General features: G+C 46.5%; 1 protein-coding gene across 9 annotated transcripts in view; it reads right to left on the reverse strand.

Moving 5' to 3' along the window:
* The window catches only part of LOC119966499 (partitioning defective 3 homolog), a 939,848-nt gene that overhangs the window by 121,981 nt on the left and 801,284 nt on the right, over positions 1-16,583 (reverse strand). The window lies entirely within an intron of this gene.

The raw sequence follows: 16,583 nt of genomic DNA on the forward strand, positions 1-16,583 counted from the left end.
AAGTTGTATGGTAAATGTTACAGATTGGGCTTTCCATCAGATGGGCAGCACAGTAACACAGTGGTTAGCACTGTTGCTTCACAGCACCAGGGTCCCAGGTTCAATTCCCAGTTTGGGTCATTGTTTGTGCAGAGTCTGCATATTCTCCCCATGCCTGCGTGGGTTTCCTCCTGGTGTTCCAGTTTCCTCCCACCAGTCCAGAAAGATGTGCTTATTAGGTAAATTGGACAATCTGAATTCTCCCCCAGTGTACATGAACAGGCGCCGGAGTTGGCGACTAGGGGATTTTCACAGTAACTTCATTGCAGTGTTAATGTAAGCCTACATGTGACACTAATAAATATTATCATTCTAATGAAAAGCCATGGACTGGAAAAGTTAACTTTGTTTTTTCTGTCTCCATAGATGCCGCCAGGTTTTCGGAGTATTCCCAGCAGTCTGCTTTTATTTCAGATTTCCAGCACCTGCAGTATTTTGCTATTGAAATTGTGCAGGTTGGTTTGCGGTTCAAGGTTCTGCTTAAATTCACTTGCATAACCACAAATGTAAAATGTTCCATGAACCAGCACAGTTAGCCAAGTGTAATAAAAGACGACTGTGTTTTTTTCACTGTGCCATTTATCTTTGGAATGTCTCCAACCAGAGACTCAACAACACGCACTTTCATTCAGCACCTTCACCACAATGAAACACCACAAGACATTTGCAACAAAATTTGACATTTGAGGCACATAAGGCAATATATTAGGTCTTATGGCCAAGAAGGTATGTTTTAAGGAGTATCTTAAGTTTGAGGAAGTCGTAATACCAGAGCATAGGGACTAGGCAACTAATAGTGCAACAAATAAATTCAGGGATGCTTCAGAGGCCAGAATTATAGGAGCCAGAAAGGAGGAGTGGGAGAGATGGGGGAGGTTTTTCAAAAGATGAGAATTTAAAAACTGAAGCATTGTTTAACTCAGAACGAACGCAGGGCTCAGAGGAGAAAGGTGATGAATGAAGGGTAAGTTGTCACGTTTAAGGACACGGGCAGCAGATTTTTGGATGACCTCAAGTTTATGGAGGCCGAATAGGAGCGTGTTGGAACAGTTCATGGAGTGGTAACAAAAGCACAGATGAGGGTTTCAGCAGCAGAATCAATGGGACAGGGATTCAAAGGTTAATAGTACCGCAGAACCCATTCACAAAAAGGACACGTTTTTAGAATTCAGATCCTGATCTATCTGATATCCTCTAAGTAGCTGGATTCTGTTTTTATAAATGTAATTTCTAACCACTTGAACCTGTAGAAGCTCTGACTTTTCAAACAGCAAATTATTCATTGCCGTTGTCTTTGTTCACTCACTTGCTGCTTGAACGTTCCTTGGATGCCTCTAATCGCTTTACTCTCTGACACTGTTACTTTACATGGCATTTCTAACCCACTTTACCAGTAATCTTCTCAGCTGGAGATGGTTTTGATGAGCTCACTTCTTTTTAAATTCGCTCTGTTTTTCTCTCATGTGTAAAGATACATATTTTCCACATCTTTGCTGTTTTTTGTCCTGTGGGTTGCCATGGTTCCCATTGTGAAGCCAGGTGACCTAATTGCTCAGTTGTGATGTGGGCCCTGGGTCACGTGCGCGTGGTCCTTCGAGCTGTTTGTGCGAGTTTCAGATGGGTGCATGCACAGCACAAAGCTCCACAATCTGATGACAAGGCAATAATTGCAACCAAAGGCAGCCATGCTGGATGGTGCAGCCATTTATCCCTGATGTGGACCAGACCGTACCATAGGCTTTTGAAGTACAATACTCATCCCAGAATATGCAGAAATGAGAAAATTACCCTCAAGTTGTGGAATTCATTGACCAAATACAATTTTAAGTAACTTAAAATACAAGATCTGACCTCTCCTGATCTACAGTTAGTATATTTATAAATAGCAAAAGGTCATTCAAAGTAAGGGCAAAAACAAAGGAACCAAAAAAAGAAATTATCTTGTGGAGGCAGAGGTCCCGGATGAGGTATTAAATGAACTATTTGCATCTGTCAGTAAAGAGAACATTACCGGTGTGACAGTAAAAAAGGAGTCGGTTGTGATACTGCATAAGAAAAAAAATAGGTATAGCGAAAGCACTTTAAAGCTGCAGCCTGAAAGTAGAATTGTCATTTGGTCTATATAGGATACTTCCTAAGTTACAGGGTGCCGTCAATGGTGGAAATTGTCAAGCTTTTGTTTACAATATGGTGACAAGTAGAGGATTGAAAATGTTACACCCCTGTTTAAAAAAGAGGGTAGGTGGATAAAGCCAACAATTACAGGCCAGTCAAGCTAATGTCAGTGTTGGGGAAACACTCAGGAATAATTTCTCAGATCAAAATTAAATGGCATTTGGAAAGGCTAATAAATGAAAATCATCACAGGTGTGTCAGAAGTAAATCTTGTTTGATGAATTTGATCAATAACGTTGGTGAAGTAATGAAGAGGATTAATGAGCATAGAGTGTGGTTAACATTGTGACTATGACCAGGCAGAGTTGCCCCCTGTCCCCCTTGTTGTTTGCACTGGCAATCGAGCCATTGGCGATGCCGTTGAGGGATTCAGGGAGGTGGAGAGGTTTGGTGCGAGGTGGGGAGGAACATAGGGTGTCGTTGTCTGCCGATGACCTGTTACTGTATGCGGTGGACCCGGTGGGAGGGATGCCGGGGGTGATGGAGCTGCTAGCTGAGTTTGGGACCTTTTCAGGCTATAAACTAAATCTAGGCAAGAGTGAGGTGCTTGTGGTGCACCCTGGAGACCAGGAGGAAGGAATTGGTAGGCTCCCGCTTAGGAGGGCAGGGGAGAGTTTTAGGTACCTGGGGGTGCAGGTGGCCAGGGACTGGGGGACTTTTCACAAGCATAATTTCAACAGGCTTGTGGATCAGATGGAGGAGGAGTTCAAGAGGTGGGACATGCTGCCATTGTCGTTGGCGGGGAGGGTGCAGTCCGTCAAAGTGACGGTGCTTCCGAGGTTCTTGTTCCTCTTTCAGTGTCTGCCCATCTTCATCCCCAGGGCCTTCTTTAAGAGGGTGACTAGCAGTATTTTGAGCTTTGTATGGGCACATGGGACTCCGAGAGTGAAGAGTGTTTTCCTGGAGCGAGGGAGGGATAGAGGCGGGCTGGCACTGCCCAACCTTTTGGGGTACTATTGGGCAGCCAATGTGTCAATAGTGCGTAAATGGGTGATGGGGGGGGGGGGGGCGTGGAAAAGAATGGAGATGGCGTCATGTAGAGGTAGGAGCCTGGGTGCCTTGGCAACGGCGCCGTTGCCGCTCTCTCCTAAGAGGTATACCATGAGCCCGGTGGTGGCGGTGACCCTAAGAATCTGGGGACAGTGGAGACGGCATAGGGGGGAAACAGGGGGCTCGACGGAGGCTCCATTAGGTGGAAATCATCGGTTCATCCCGGGGAACACTGATGGGGGATTTAGGGGGTGGCAAAGGGTGGGCATCAGTAAATTGAAGGACCTGTTTATTGGCGGGAGGTTTGCGGGCCTGGGGGAACTGGAGGATAAATTTGGGCTCCCCCAAGGGAACATGTTCAGATACTTGCAGGTAAAGGCGTTTGCTAGGCGACAGGTAGAGGGGTTCCCTTTGCTGCCCTCACGGGGGGCGATGGACAGAGTGCTTTCGGGGGTGTGGGTCGGAGAGGGGAAGGTGTCTGACATTTATAAGGTAATGCAGGAGGTGGAGGAGTCGTCAGTGGAGGAGCTGAAGGCTAAATGGGAGTGGGAACTTGGGGAGCAGATAGAGGACGGGACTTGGGCGGATGCCTTGGAGAGAGTCAACTCTTCCTCTTCATGTGCGAGGCTTAGTCTCATCCAATTCAAGGTGCTGCACCGGGCCCACATGCCCGGGACTAGGATGAGTAGGTTCTTTGGGGGTGAGGACAGGTGCACCAGGTGTTCGGGGAGTCCAGCGAATCGTGCCCATATGTTCTGGGCATGCCCGGCACTGGAAGAATTCTGGAAAGGGGTGGCGGGGACGGTGTCGAGGGTGGTTGGATCTAGGGTCAAACCAGGGTGGGGACTCGCGATTTTTGGAGTTGCGGTGGAGCCGGGAGTGCAGGAGGCGAAAGAGGCCGGTGTTCTGGCCTTTGCGTCCCTCGTAGCCCGGCGGAGGATCTTGATGCAGTGGAAAGATGCGAGGCCCCCAAGTGTGGAGACCTGGATCAGTGACATGGCGGGATTTATAAAATTGGAGAGGGCCAAATTTGCCCTGAGAGGATCAATACAAGGGTTCTATAAACGGTGGCAGCCTTTTCTGGACTTCCTCGCTCAGAGATAGGGATCTTGGTCAATAGCAGCAGCAACCGGGGGGGGGGGGGGGGGGGGGGGGAGGTAATATTATTGTAGTAATATGTTGTGTTGGTCATTGAGGAGGGGCGAATGTTTATGATTGCTATTATTATTGTTATTGTTGGTATTTTATTATGGTTCGATGTTGTTGTATAAATACAAAATTTTTCAATAAAAATTATTTTTAAAGAAAAACATTGTGACTATGGACATTTCAAGGCATTTGAAGAGAAGAAAATTTTAAGCCATGGGATTAAAGGGGTAGTGGCTACGTGGTTAAGAAACTAGGTGGTCCTGAGTCCAGAAGTGGCATTCTTTGGAGTGTCAGAAGACCCGGGAGTCCAGGGGGCGCAAGAGGCCGATGTTTTGGTTTTGCCTTCCTGGTAGTCCGGAGATGGATCTTGCTGGAATAGAGAGACTCAGGGCCACCGAAACTGGGGATATGGGTGAGCGACCTTGCGGAATTCCTCAGGTTGGAAAAGCTCAAGTTTGCCCGGAGATGGAAACCGTTCATCGACTACTTCAAGAATAGTTAAGAAGTCAGCAGTTGGGGTGAGAGAAGGGGTTGACTTGGGGTTAAAAGAGGAGGTAGGGAAGGTTGAGGGTAGCGGCAGGGAGGGTGGACAATGGAGTGTTACATATTTCTTTGCTATGTGAATTCCTGTTTGCTCTCTTTTTGGCTGTGTTTGATGCATATAATAATAATATTTATTGTCACAAGTAGGCTTACATTAACATTGCAATTAAGTTACTGTGAAAAGTTACTAGTCACTATATTCCGGCACCTGTTCGGGTACACAGAGGGAGAATTCAGAATGTCCAAATTACCTAATAGCACGTGCACGTGCAGACTTCGCACAGACAGTGACTCAAGCCAGGAATCGAACCTGGGACCCTGGCACTGTGAACCAATAGTGCTGACCACTATGCTACCGTGCTGCCCATGAGATGCCTTAATAAAAACATTTTTAAAAAAAGAAACTAGCTGAAGAAACATAAAGGACCAAACTTTAGAAAGAATGTCAAAGCCTCAGAGAGGGTGGACAGGAGATTTAACAGGCGTGATACACTTTAGTTACTTGGTGACACTGGAGAAAGTGGTTGTACTTTTAAACTTTCCTTTTCTAAAGGAAGGATTTAAACTAGTTTTCAACATCATGTAGGGCTCTGATAAAGTAAACAAGAACAAATTGTTTCCAGTGGCAGAAGGGTCAACCACTAGAAGGCACAGCTTTAATGTGACTGATAACGAACCAGAGCTGGTACGAACTGTCATGATCTGGAATGACTGTCTAAAAGAGCGGTGTACAGGTTAAAGCCCAACAGGCTTGTTTCACATCACTAGCTTTCAGAGCACTGCTCCTACCTCAGGTAAAAGAGCAGTGGAAGCAGATTCAATATTAACTTGCAAAATTGATTTGATAAATACTTGAAGGGGAAAGTATGTAAGGCAATGGGAGGGAATGGGTAAGGGAAGTAACAGGATAACTCTTATAAGAAGTCATGATGTACTGTACTTATAAGAAGTGGCATAGACATGGTGGGTTAATGTGCTTGTTCTGTAATTAAAAAATGTCTCTTGACTTATCTGAAAGTGGTAACGTGGTGTGGTTTCATGAATACAGTTGAACTTGGGTTTATCGGGGAAAAAAAATAACCATTTTTAATACGAGTGTCCACTCCTCCTCCTGAGAGTAGCTTGATTTAAAATGAGCAAAATTTATTATTTTAAATTGTTCTAATTTTTTTGATCCGTAAAATCTTCCAAAACGTCCCTACTAATACCTGTCCACATATGAACCAAAGCAATCATCAGAATTTCGACAGAGGAAGACAGACCCATTTACAAGGGTGAATTAAATATTGAACCAGTATAAAAGACTGAAACACATGAACATAGGCAGGTTTGCGTTTGGCAACTCAGTCACATTTCAAATTTCTCTTTGCTACTTCAGTTGATTTCACCCAGGTTGTATTGACATTGGTGCAGTAACTCTACCCCAGAATTTTCAGAATGGAGGTTAACGCCGGTAGGATATCTGAATCTCTCCAAAGTGCAGAAAATATTCCTTTATTCCAGGCTTGCCCAACCCATGGCTCTCTCTGTGACCCCTGGCGCAACTGTTGAAAATGCAGCAAGTCAGCTCAGTGAGTTTGAAGATTTTTTTCAGCAGCTTGCTCCTCCAATTACAGTTGGTTTCTCTCCCTTGTTTGCAACATGGGAGAGAAAAAGGCTGCGATTGGAGGATCATAGAACACTGGCAACTGCGAGTGTACTGAGACAGAGGCAATCTGAGCGCATGTGGGGTTGTTGCTCACTGTGCTTTTCTGCAGCTCCTGGTTCTCTGGCCCAACTCCGGCTGCCTTTCCCTGGTTCTTGGTGCCCCCCTCGGACATTTGGGCACTGCAAAGGCCTCACTTTGCAGGGTCGGAGAATCGCCCGGGACCGGCGAAAATCCTCCCCCAGCCGTGGCCGGAATTCTCCACCACCCGGGAATTGGCGGGAGCGGGAATTGTGCCGCGCCGATTGGCGTGCCGTCCGTGTCGATCGGCGAGCCCCCTGCGGCGATTCTCCGGCCCGAGATGGGCCAAAGTCTCGCCGCTGAGAGGCCAATCCCGCCGCCGTGGTTTCAACCACCTCTGGTGGCGGCGGCGCAAGCGACTCCCGGGGTCCTGGGGGGGGGGGGGGGGGGTGCAGGGCGATCGGACCCCAGGAGGGTGACCCCACGGTGGCCAGGCCCGCGATCGGCGCCCACCGATCGGCGGGCGGGCCAGTACCATGGGGGCACTCTTTTTTCCGTCGCCATCACGGCCTCCACCATGGCGGAGGCGGAAGAGAACCCCCCCTACCGCGCATGCGCGGTGGTGACGTCAACGGCAGCTGACGCAACGGCGCATGCGCGAACCGGCGAAGGCCTTTCGGCCAGCCCCGACGCCGGGCAAAGGCCATTGGCACCGGTTTTGGCGCCAGTCGGCATGGCACCAACCACACCGCCACGGGCCTAGCCCCCAAAGGTGCGGAGAATTACGCACCTTTGGGGAGCCCCATCGCCAGAGTGGTTGGCGCGACTCCGCTACGCCGGGACCCCCCGCCCCGCCGGGTAGGGGAGAATCCCGGCCCAGGTCCCTCTTCCATTCTCATCACACCTACCCCAGCCAGTTTAGTGAGGCAGGGTGCGTAAGTGAGGGCAAGGGAGTGTCTGGGTGAGTGTGAATGTTTGCTGAGTGTGTGCGTGTAAGGTTGGGTGAGCGGGTGAGTGTATGTGTGTGTGTGTGTATGTGTGTGTATGAGAGCGTGAGCATGAGTGTATGGTGTGTGTGCGTGTATGAGACAGAGTGTGTGTGTGTATGTATGTATGTGTGTGAGAGAGAGAGTGTGTGTGTGAGGGTGGCTGAGTGAGTGAGTAGAGATGGGTGGTTTACACACAGGCAATATCCTTTAACCATGCAGTAGTTGGATTTTCAACAAAGATTTTCTGTTACAGCACAATCTAATTTGTCTTGGTCAAACTCGAGTGTTGAATGCCCAACCATTTTTACATCATTAAATATCTAGTCCAGATACCCGACTGACCTACTTACTGTTTACCGTTATTATGCATTCAAAAATAAGACTGACTATTCTTGGCATGTTAGTTTGAAGTGTGCGAGTTTGTGTGAGGGGTGTGCGTGTGTGCAGCACATGTGAGGGGGTGAGTTCATGTGCGAGTGGTGAGTGCGCATGCATAAGTGTGTGAGGGGTGAGTGCGTGTGTGCAGTCGTGTGAGTGGTGTATTTGTGTGTGAGAGAGTGAGAATGAATGTGAGAGAACAAGGAGAGGGTGTGTGGGTGTATGTGTGTATATCTGGCTCACTCCCATTCCCAGGGGTGTCATTCACCTCATGCACTCACCCTCACGCACCAATAGGCACATTCACCTACTTTCACAGTGGGTGATGGTGAGTGATTAAACACAGTGAGATTGCAAGTGAGCTGGACACTCACACCCTCACACTGTAATGATTAGTTTTATTTATTACTCACTTTATTCATTGTCAATTCATGGTTGTGACTTCTACTTTCCCAGCAAGGTCTTTACATATGGCAACTTTTAAAAAAATTAATTTTTTATTGTTGTGCCAAACCTGGGGCGCGATTCTCCGCTGCCCACGACGGGTCGGAGAATAGCGGGAGTGCGTCCCCGACATTTTTCACTCCCTCCCGCTATTCTCCTCCCCCCACGGCCGCCCCACGACACGAATCGCTGCTCGCCATTTTTTACGGCGAACAGCGATTCTCCCCATGCCGATGGGCTGAGTTCCCAGGTCTTTACGGCCGTTTTTACGGCAGGAAACACACCTGCTTGCTGCCATCGTAAAAATGGCCGCAACATGCCCGTTCTGGGCATCCAGGGCCCCGATTGGCACGGTAGTACCACGGCCGTGCTAAGGGGGGCATGGGCCCGCGATCAGTGGGCACCGATCATGGGCAGTGCGTCCATAACGGACGCACTCTTTCTCCCTCCGCCGCCCCGCAGGATCAGTCCTCGGGGCGGCCGAGGGATATGACGGCCCCGCGCATGCGCGGGTTGGAGCCGTCCAATCCGCGCATGCGCGGCTGACGTCATCGTGCGCGTCAGCCGGCGTGACGCTTGGCGCGCGGACTTAGCGACGGTTGCTAAGGCCGTGATGCCGTGGTTCACGGGGCCCCGCTGCTAGCCCCGCCCGGGGGGGAGAATCGGGTCCCGGGAGGGGGCGCAGAGGCTGCCGTGGAACACGGCCAGTTTCACGGCAGCCTTTACGACTCGCCGCATTTGCAGAGAATCGCGCCCCTGATCTTTCAGAAGTTTGCTCATTTCCCTCCCCGCCTTCTCCGCAAATGTGAAAAAAAGTGAAATGTCGGCCTCCAGAAGAACAGGCTGCATAAGCCTGTTTCATTCATTTCACAGCTTACTATGATAATGTTATATGTGTTGAACCGATTTCGGGACACCACTACTGCTTTTATTTGAAGTTAAATGCAATGCAAAAGTAATTCTTTTTATTAAGTATAACGGATACCCTGGCCTTAGCAATTTAAAAAAAAATTCTGATTAATGTCTCCGTTTACTTTGCCTGTGATACAGCAAAATAGAAGGTTCAGAGGGGCGTTCATCATATTTTTATCAATAATTCAAAAGCCGCAACCCCCTTTTACCTGAAGCTTAGAAATTTGATTTTAAATATTTCGAAAGAACAAGATGCCCATGGATGCTAACTAGAGATAATTTGCAACTGCGCGGCAATTAAATTTTCAAAAGCTACTTTCTATCTTTATGAAACTTGCAGGGTGCATTAGTTATGCTGAAAAGGAAGAAGTCTGCTAATTGGACCATATTTACATATGCAGATGAGCCATCCAAAATCGTTTCCCCACTGTAATTAATATAGCACAAACGGTGCGTTACAAGCACAGCTACACTTGTGTCTCTGTCCATTTGCGGAGCTAATTTCTTCATTGAAATTCTAATTTGTACAGTATACTTCAACCAGTGTTTGAAGTGCAAATTCTGTGCAGCAAGTTTCAAAAACTCCTGAATAACTCAACATTCCCTTCAGTATTTGTTGCATTTCTTTTAGCCAAAGTATACATCCAATGGATCTATGATTCTCAATTCATGCATGCTACAAGAAGATGTGGAAGCTTTGTAGTAAATGCAGGGAACAGCGAAAATAATGAATCCAAATGACTTAAGAGGAAAGGTTAAAAAGAAGCTAAATCTCTACAGTTTGGAGAAGGACAATTAAAGGAGGACCTTGCTGAAGTACATTAATATTAAGTGGATTATGTAACGTAAATCCCAATACAATTTTAAACATAAGCCAGCATAATAGAATCAGAGGTCATAAGTATAAACCAGTGAGAAAAATATTTGGAAGGAAAATCTTTGCCAAAAGGATGATAACTGCATGGATAATCTGTTGCTTAATATGACGAGACCCCTTATTTTTAGGGTATTCAATCCACAGCTGGATATGAGGATTGAATGGCTAGAATAATGAAGGACCTGGGTACATTGGTCTTTTTCCATATGGTGACTATGTCATATAGTACAAATCTGTAAAGTCTCAGATAATTCGAAGCCCGTTCCTCTGCAAGGAGATAAATGGATTAATGTCAGATGCCAGTCATTTACGGAATACTGATGTGTATTCAGCACAAAATTGAACAGCAATCCTGGCCCAGTGAACATAAACCATTTAACTTCCTCAAATCCACAACATGTATTATGTTCACATGTGTGACTTGAATTTAAAATTCTTCTCAGATAATAGAAAATAAATATTACACGTATTATTTTACTGATTTCAGACAGAAGAGTGACAGATGTGACAAAAACATACACATACTCAAAAAAATCCCCAACAAAAGAATCAAAACTCTTACTCTGAAATTTGGTCTTAATTTTAACAGTTTCAGCAGCAAGCTTTTTTGAATTTAAAAATAAAGATTGTTTATTATCACACTCATTCCCCACAGGTTTAACATAATGTCTCTCGCACTCGATCACACATGCAAAGATTAGGTAACGATTAATCAGAAAAATGTGATTATAATCTTGAAGCAGATCTGTACTTAGGTGGAGTGGAGATTTTGTGAAAGCAAGGGATTCTCAGTTAGTTGCAAGGCTTCTTCTAGGTGAATTGCCAGGAGGTCAACTCTCAAGTTTGGGGAGTGTCCTTCTCACACGTTCAAGGTATACCATGGCTGCGTAAATGTCTTGAAACTAGTTTGAAGGTTTAGATCGTGTTTCTGATGATTATCTGTCCAGAATAGCTTCTGCTGTAATTTTTAAAGCGGATAGCAAACATGACTGCCTTACCCATGTGATCTGTTACAAGTCCAAGGTTGTTTTCCAAATATGGCGAGATAGTAAACCATAAGACATAAGAGCAGAAGTAGGCCCATCCAGTCTGTTCCACCATTCAATCATGGCTAATATTGTCTCATCCCCATTCTCCTGCCTTATCCCCATAACCCCTGATCCCCTTATTAATCAAGAAACTATCTATCTCTGTCTTAAAGACACTCAGTGAATTGGCCTCCACAACCTTCTGCGGCAAAGAGTTCCACAGATTCACCACCCTCTGGCTGAAGAAATTCCTCCTCATCTCTGTTTTAAAGGATCGGCCCTTTAGTCTGAGTTGGAGTCCTCTGGTTCTAGTTTTTCTTACAAGTGGAAACATCCTCTCCACGTCCACTCTATCCAGGCCTAGCAATATCCTGTAAGTTTCAATAAGATCACCCCCTCATCCTTCTAAACTCCAATGAGTACAGACCCAGGGTCCTCAACCGTTCTTCATACGACAAGTTGTTAATTCCAGGGATCATTCTGGAGAACCTCCTCTGGACCCTTTCCAAGGCCAGCACATCCTCCCTTAGATACGGGGCCCAAAACTGCTCACAATACTCCAAATGAGGTCTGACCAGAGCCTTATGCAGCTTCAGAAGTACATCCCTGGTCTTGTATTCTAGCCCTCTTGGCATGAATGCTAACATTGCATTTGCCTTCTTAACTGCCGACTTAACCTGCACATTAACCTTAAGAGAATCGTGAACAAGCACTCGCAAGTCCCTTTGTGCTTCTGATTTCCTAAGCAATTCCCCATTTAGAAAATAGTCCATGCCTAAATTCCTCCTTCCAAAGTGCATAACCTCACACTTTTGCACATTGCATTTCATTTTACACTTCACTGCCCACTTTCCTAGCTTGTCCAAAACCTTCTGCAGCCCCCTTGCTTCCTCAATACTACCTTACCCTCTACAGATCTTTGTATCATCTGCAAACTTAGCAACAGTGCCCTCAGTTCAGTCTTCCAGATCATTAATATATATTGTGAAAAGTTTTGGTCCCAGCACAGGCCCCTGAGGGACATCACTTGTCACCGGCTGCCATCCTAAAAAAAATCCCTTTATCCCCACTCTCTGCCAGTCAGCCAATCCTCTATCCATGCCAGGATCTTACCCTTAGCACTGTGGGCTCTTAAGTTATTTAACAGTGTCCTATGCGGCACCTTGTCAAAGGACTTCTGGAAATCTAAATAAATCACGTCCACTGGTTCTCCTTTGTCTAACTTCCTTGTTACCTCCTCAAAGAACTCGAACAGATTTCAGTAAGAAGTCTTACAACACCAGGTTAAAGTCCAACAGGTTTGTTTCAAACATAGTTGCAGAATTGCGTCTGGAGATTGGCAGTTGTCGGTGTTGAGTACTGAGGCTGTTGCAGCAATGCCGTCGTCATGGGGGATGCTGGTGTAGAGTGCCGAGACGTCCATTGTGACGGGGATTGTTCCTGGTTCAACTGGTCCATGAGTGCTGAGTTTCTGTAGGACGTCCGTTGTGTCGCGACAGAAGTTGGGCGTACCTTGTACGATGGGTTTTAAGATGCCCTAGATGTAGCCAGAGAGGTTTTCATACAGGGTCCCATTGCCTGAAACGATAGGACGGTCTGGTGTGTTGGCCTTATGTATTTTTGGGAGGCAGTAGACATCTCCAATGCGGGGAGTACGTGGGGTGAGAGCACATAGGGTGCTCTGAAGGTCTGGATCCAAGGTCTTGATCAGTCTGTTGAGTTGGCGGATGTGTTCTTTGGTCGGATCTTGGGGTAACTGTCTGTAGTGTTCCTGGTTGTTGAGTTGTCGGTATACTTCTTTGCAGTAGTCCGTCAGTATGACGGTGGCCCCTCCTTTGTCTGCTGGTTTGATGACGATGTTGCGGTTGGTCTTGAGAGTGCGGATGGCATTGTGTTGTGCTTGGGTGACGTTTGGGGCTGTCTTGTGAATGTGACTGATGAATCTGGCATTGACGCGACGCCTGATGGCTTGAGCATACATGTCGAGTCTAGGGCATGGCCTTCCGGAAGGGTCCAATTCGACTATTTCCTCTTTGGTTGCCGCACCGCAGATCTCTCGGTCTGCTGTTCCGGTTCATTGGTAGTCTTCTTGGGTTCGCTGTCGACCTCTAGGGGTCTGTGGAAGAATTCCCGGAGCCTCATTCGCCTGCTGAATTCTTCCGTGTCTGCCGTGAGACTGATTTGTCAGACATGACTTCCCTTTGACAAAGCCGTGCTGACTCAGTCTTATTTTATCATGCCCTTCCAAGTACTTCGCGATCTCATCTTTAATAACAGACTCTAAGATTTTACCAATGACTGAAGTCAGGCTAACCGGCCTATAATTTCCCATCTTCTGCCTCCCTCCTTAAATAGTGTAGTTACATTAGCCACTTTCCAGTCCTTTGGGACCCTTCCTGTCTCCAGTGATTCCTGAAAGATCACCACCAAGGCCTCCACAATTTCCTCAGCTATCTCTTTTAGGACCCTGGGGTGTAGTCCATCCAGTCCAGGTGACATATCCACCTTCAGACCTCAGTTTCCCCAGAATCTTCTCCTTAGTGATGGCCTCTGTACTCGCCTCTGCCGCCTGATTCGCCTGATGCCATCGTGAAGACTGATGCAAAATAACTATTCAGTTTGTCTGCCATTTCTTTGTTTCCTATTATTATTTCTCCAACCACGTTTTCTAGTGGTCCCGTGTTCTGGCTTTTCAGACCAAAAGCTTCAGCCAGTCTGTGCGTTTGGAATGAGGAGCCACCAGAGTACCATGAAACATCAATGAGATTAATTTCATATTTGTCTCACACGCATTGAGTACTGATGTCTTTACTGGGAGAGCAGAAGGGTGAGTCACTGATTTGTTATAGTCCTTTCTATCGACAGTCCATCCTTAAAGGGGTGTGAGAATTTTGTCCATATTTTAATTAGATATTTGTTGGATTTTCAGCACTGTCTGAAATGGAATAGTGCCAAGTCACATGATTCGCAACAGTCATCTGAAACAGCTTTTGCTGTCCACATCATAAAATATAGCTTTAACATTTGTAGTCTCTTCATGCCTGTACTGGGAATGGGCTGAAGAACCACTTAACTATTGTGACCCTAAAATGTTTAGGAACAAAAAAACTGAGTTTTAACAAACTGAGTTTGGAAATCTCCTCTGATGGTTTGAAAATTTATATGGAGGCTAAAAACCATAGATGTGTTTAAATTCCAATTTTCTTCCATTTTTATTCTCATCTCTTGAAAAGCACTTACACCGGCTAGGTCATGGATCCACAGGTGGCTGTAGTTGATATGTCAAGGATTGAAATCAAATATGTAGGTATTTGGCCATTTCCCTGGTGGAGATCAGACATTACGTCCCTCAAGCGCCTCACAGATAATATGAGAGTCCAAGTGGTCTTGATCTAGCGACTGGTTAGAGACATACGTAGCACAAAGGAAGATGCTTGTAATTGTTGGTGCTCAATCGTGCCAATCTCCAAATATTGCTGCAGGAGTTCCTTATGGTACTGTCCTAGGCCCAACCATCTTCTGCTGCTTCATCAATGACCTTTCTTCCATCACAAGTGGAGATGTTCGCTGATGGTTGCACATTGTTCAGAAACATTTCTGACTCCTCAGATACTGAAGCAGTCCATGTCCATATGCAGGAAGGCCAGGGCAACATCGAGGCTTCAACTGATAAGTAGCTGATAACATTTGTGCCACCCAAGTGCTAGGAAATGAAAATCTCCAACAAGAGAGAATCTAACAATTTCCCTATGATATTCAATCGCATTACCATCGCCAAATCTCTGATTATTAACATCCTGGGGGGGCGGTGACCATTGATCGACAAGAAAGTGAACCAGACCGACCATATAAATACTGTGACTTCAACTGCATGTCAGGTTGGGAATTCTGCAGCGAAGAACTCACCTCCCGACTCCCCAAAGCCTGTCCATTATCTACAAGGCACAAATCAGGAGTGTGGTGGAATACTCTCCACCTGTCTGGATGAGTGCAGATCCAAGAACACTCAAGAAGCTCAACACCATCAAGGATAAAGCAGCCCGCCTTTCCACTACATTTAACATTCACTCCCTCCACTGCCAATGCAGTGATAACAGCATATACCATCTACAAGATGCACTGCAGCAACTCACCATGGTGCCATTTACAGTGCCTAAACCCACAATCTCTGCCGCTTATAAGGACAAGGGAAGCAGATGGATGGGAACACCACCATCTGCACTACCCTCCCAAGAAATGCACAGTCCTGACATGGAATTATACTGTCGTTCTTTCACTGTTGCTCTGTCAAAATTCTGGAACTCCCTTCCCCAACAGCACTGTGTGCACATTGCAGTGGTTCACCACCTCAAGAACAATTAGGGATGAGCAGTAAATGCTGGTTGAGTCAGTGTGCTCACATCCCTTGAAATGAAACGGAATCATTGCAGCTTTGCCTAATCCTGCTCCGACCTGGCACCTGAACCCTCCAGCAAAGCTCATACAAAAATAATCAGGAGTAGGAACCCAGGTTATTTTTTTTTTCCTTTTCTCGCCAAAGCTCATTGTAGGGTCTCAATTCTTTACACCTTGATGTACCATCGATTGCACGCGAGGCGAGTGATTTACCAAAGTCTGGCTTTAATTGACTAGAACACAGCTCTGCGATCGTCTACAGTGGAAAGGGACGATCGTCAGGCGTCTGAGCATTTATACCTCGTTAATAGAGGCGTGGTTAACTCAGCCTCTCGGCCAATCGGTCGAGAGGCACATGACCGACCAGGGCCAATGGTAAGCCGACGTTCTGGCCCAACGGCAGACGAGTATGCAGATCATATCATCACACACCTAACCTGGCGTGGATTCTGAATTGAATCCAGGACCTTCCTGTCTGGAAGTTACAAAATCTAATATATGTCACCGTCTTAGAAAATATGCCCTCGTGTTGTTGCGCAGAGTGCTGCCGCCATCAGACATTTGGTTTGATTTCAAGCAAGCAAGATTTGGGCAGCACGGTAGCATAGTGGTTAGCATCAATGCTTCACAGCTCCAGGGTCCCAGGTTCGGTTCCTGGCTGGGTCACTATCTGTGCGGAGTCTGCACGTCCTCCCCGTGTGTGTGTGGGTTTCCTCCGGGTGCTCCGGTTTCCTCCCACAGTCCAAAGATGTGCGGGTTAGATGGATTGGCCATGCTAAATTGCCTGTAGTGTAAGGTTAATGGGGGGGGGGGTTGTTGGGTTACGGGTATAGGGTGGATACGTGAGTTTGAGTGGGGTGATCATTGCTCGGCACAACATCGAGGGCCGAAGGGCCTGTTCTGTGCTGTACTGTTCTAAGCCCATATCTGCACTTCTTTGAGCTGCCAGTTTCCCCAACTGTTTAGTTTGAATACTCCAAAAATTATGGCAAACAAAT

The sequence above is a fragment of the Scyliorhinus canicula genome, chromosome 5 (assembly GCF_902713615.1).
Source record: "Scyliorhinus canicula chromosome 5, sScyCan1.1, whole genome shotgun sequence".
Classification (NCBI taxonomy): domain Eukaryota; kingdom Metazoa; phylum Chordata; class Chondrichthyes; order Carcharhiniformes; family Scyliorhinidae; genus Scyliorhinus; species Scyliorhinus canicula.